At 58.3% G+C, this 4,519-nt stretch overlaps 1 long non-coding RNA gene across 1 annotated transcript in view; it reads right to left on the bottom strand.

Annotated features, from left to right (window-relative positions):
• Window positions 1–805: 805 nt before the first annotated feature.
• LOC142309797 (uncharacterized) overlaps window positions 806–4,519 on the bottom strand; it is a 12,521-nt gene continuing 8,807 nt past the window's right edge. Inside the window, exon 2 of the long non-coding RNA XR_012753994.1 lies at window positions 806–1,480. This is a non-coding gene — a long non-coding RNA (uncharacterized LOC142309797). The remainder of the gene's footprint in view (window positions 1,481–4,519) is intronic.

Below are 4,519 nucleotides of genomic sequence, written 5' to 3'. Positions count from 1 at the left end.
CTCTATTTATCTTCCTATATCTTTAATTTTTCAGGCTTTCCACATTAACAAAAAAAAAAAATCAAAAAAAAAAACAAAACCAAAAACATTCATTTCAGTATCTTACTTTTTTTTTTACCGGTACCACACGGACAACCATACTGGTACGTGTGGCTTGCACCTGTTTAAACACGGACATCTGAAAGGGGCCTTATAGATACCCATCTACTGTATGTACTATCATTTTGAGTTGCTGCAAATTATGATGTTCTCCTCAGCGGCTAAAAATACTTCTCAAAATTTCTAAGAAGTATTGTTACCCCTCTGTAAAATATGTAGTGTCACCTCTGCCAGAGCCCGTCCTATGGAACAGTGGTGGCAACAGCTTCAGACGCTCAGCAAAAAGCAACTTACGTCCCTTTAAATTTAAAGAAAAGAAAAAAAAAAAAAAAACGTTTCGCCCCATATGACCGGAATCAGGCGGTGTGAGCCTCATGGAGTTATGTTGCCACCAAAGGAGGGAACACGGTGAAACAGGACTGGGGCCTAATAAATGGGGGGTGCTGAGAGAGGATCAGGGGTCTGCTAAAGACAGAAAATAAATTGTCAGCGAGATCTGATCAGTTTACTGTGGGTCTACATGTGAGGACAGATGTTTTGGAAACTACCTACAACACTGTGACCGCAGCCCGACCGGCAGTGACTGCTCACTAATGTCACACCGAGCTTATCATTATAGAAATGAACATTCAGCCCAAACTTTCTAGAACAGTTTTATTAAAATAAGTATATCAATTTAAAAAAAAAAAAAAAAAAGAAGGAGAAATATATTTATACAGTTTTATTTTTATAGAGAACATTTATTCCATGCTGTACATGGGAACGGGTAACACACAAAATACAGATATAAATTACAGTGAATAAACCAATCCTCACAGACGGGTACAGAGGGGAGCGGACCCTGCCCTCAGGGGCTCACAGTCTACAGGGTAATGAGGAGGAGACAGAAGGTCGGGATACAAATATATAACACTGATAGACTGGTACAGAGGGGAGCGGACCCTGCCCTCAGGGGCTCACAGTCTACCAGGTAATGGGGAGGAGACAGAAGGTCGGGGGATACAAATATATAACACTGATAGACTGGTACAGAGGGGAGCCGACCCTGCTCTCGGGGGGGTTACAGTCTACAGGGTAATTAGAGAGGGGGAGACAGTAGGTCGGGGATACAAATATACACTGTAACAATCAACTTTACAAATCAATACGTAGAATAAAGCCATATTGGACATTGGCAACAATGAAAGAAAAAAAATCTTTTGTATCGGAGTCCCGTGCGTTTTAGGTGTAAAAATTGTATTTCTCCATTTACCATAAAAATGCTCTTGTTGAATACATTGGAGGACATAGGAGGTGTGATGTGCATTAGACCACACTGTTCTCTCAGTCTTTAAGGTGGGACGACGGGGGGCAATTACACCCAGATGCCAGTAGTCACAAACTGTGTTAGAAAAACAAAGGGAGAAGATTAATAGCACACCTCCCACAAAGTGCAACACGGCCCCCTGCCCAGCACGAGCCCCCCCACGTGCAGCCTCCCTCCCCCTGCAAGCTCGGCCCCCACGTGCAGCCTCTTTTCCCCCTGCAAGCTCCCCCCCCCCAACGTGCAGCCTCTTTCCCCCTGCAAGCTCCCCCCCCCCAACGTGCAGCCTCTTTCCCCCCTGCAAGCTCCCCCCAAACGTGCAGCCTCTTTCCCCCTGCAAGCTCCCCCCAACGTGCAGCCTCTTCCCCCCTGTGAGAGCTCCCCCCCCCCCACGTGCAGGCCTCTTCCCCCCTGAGAGCTCCCCCCCCAACGTGCAGCCTCTTTCCCCTGCGAGCTCCCCCCCCCCAACGTGCAGCCTCTTTCCCCCTGCAAGCTCCCCCCCCAACGTGCAGCCTCTTCCCCCCTCCCCAACGTGCAGCCTCTTTCCCCCCTGCATCCTCCCCCCCCCAACGTGCAGCCTCTCTCCCCCTGCAAGCTCCCCCCCACCCAACGTGCAGCCTCTCTCCCTGCGAGCCCACCACACCAACACACACACACACACACACACGGCCCCCACACACACACACGGCCCCCCACACACACACACGGCCCCCACACACACACACGGCCCCCACACACACACACGGCCCCCACACACACACACGGCACCCCACACACACACACGGCCCCCACACACACACACGGCCCCCACACACACGGCCCCCCACACACACACACGGCCCCCACACACACACACGGCCCCCACACACACACACGGCCCCCACACACACACACGGCCCCCACACACACACACGGCCCCCACACACACACGGCCCCCACACACACACGGCCCCCACACACACACACACACACGGCCCCCACACAACACACGGCCCCCCCCACACACACGGCCCACCACACACACACGGCCCCCCCACACACACGGCCCCCCCACACACACGGCCCCCCCACACACACGGCCCCCCCACACACGGCCCCCCCACACACGGCCCCCCCCACACACGGCCCCCCCACACACACACGGCCCCCACACACACACACGGCCCCCACACACACACACGGCCCCCACACACACACACGGCCCCCCACACACACAGCCCCCACACACACACACGGCCCCCCACACACGGCCCCCACACACACACACGGCCCCCACACACACACGGCCCCCACACACACACACGGCCCCCACACACACACGCGGCCCCCACACACACACACGGGCCCCCACACACACACACACGGCCCCCACACACACACACGGCCCCCCACACCACACACACGGCCCCCACACACACACACACACGGCCCACACACACACACACGGCCCCCACACACACACACACGCCCCCACACACACACACAGGCCCCCCACACACACACACACGGCCCCCACCACACACACACACGGCCCCCACACACACACACACGGCCCCCACACACACACACACGGCCCCCACACACACACACGGCCCCCACACACAACACACGGCCCCCACACACACACACGGCCCCCACACACACACACACACACGGCCCACACACACACACACACACACACACACACGGCCCCACACACACACACACACACACGGCCCACACACACACACACACACACACACACACGGCCCCCACACACACACACACACGGCCCCCACACACACACAACGGCCCCCACACACACACACACACACGGCCCCCACACACGCCCCCCACACGACACACACACGGCCCCACACACGGCCCCCCCCACACACACACACACGGCCCCCACACACGGCCCCCCCACACACACACACACGGCCCCCACACACACGACACACACACACACACACGGCCCCCACACACACACACACACACACACACACGGCCCCCACACACACACGGCCCCCAACACACACACACACGGCCCCCCACACACACACAACGGCCCCCACACACACACACACGGCCCCCACACACACACACACGGCCCCCACACACACACACACACGGCCCCCACACACACACACACGGCCCCCCCACCACACACACACACACACGGCCCCCACACACACACACACACACGGCCCCACACACACACACGCCACCACGCACACAACACACGGCCCCACACACACACACACACACGGCCCCCACACACACACACACACACACGGCCCCCACACACACACACACGGCCCCCACACACACACACACGGCCCCCACACACACACACACGGCCCCCACACACACACACACGGCCCCACACACACACACACACTGCCCCACACCACACACACACTGCCCCCACACACACACACACTGCCCCCCACACACAACACACACACTGCCCCCACACACACACACACTGCCCCCACACACACACACACACTGCCCCCACACACGGACCACACACAACGCCCCCACACACACACACACACACGGCCCCCACACACACACACACGGCCCCACACACACACACACACGGCCCCCCACACACACACACACACGGCCCCCACACACACACACACACCACACACACCACACACACGGCCCCACACACGGCCCCCACACACACACACACACACGGCCCCCACACACACACACACAACGGCCCCCACACACACACACACACGGCCCCCCACACACACACACACACACACACACACACACACGGCCCCCACACACACACACACGGCCCCCACACACACACACACACACGGCCCCCACACACACACACACACACGGCCCCCACACACACACACACACACGGCCCCCCACACACACACACACGGCCCCCACACACACACACACACACGGCCCCCACACACACCACACACACACACGGCCCCACACACACACACCACACACACGGCCCCCACACACACACACACACGGCCCCCACACACACACACACACGGCCCCCCACACACACACACACAGGGCCCCCACACACACACACAGGGCCCCCACACACACACAGGGCCCCCACACACACACACACACAGGGCCCCC

This window comes from Anomaloglossus baeobatrachus, chromosome 5, assembly GCF_048569485.1.
Source record: "Anomaloglossus baeobatrachus isolate aAnoBae1 chromosome 5, aAnoBae1.hap1, whole genome shotgun sequence".
NCBI classification, from domain to species: domain Eukaryota; kingdom Metazoa; phylum Chordata; class Amphibia; order Anura; family Aromobatidae; genus Anomaloglossus; species Anomaloglossus baeobatrachus.
Note: the sequence above shows the minus strand (reverse complement) of the source record. Positions and strands in the feature narration are given on the sequence as shown.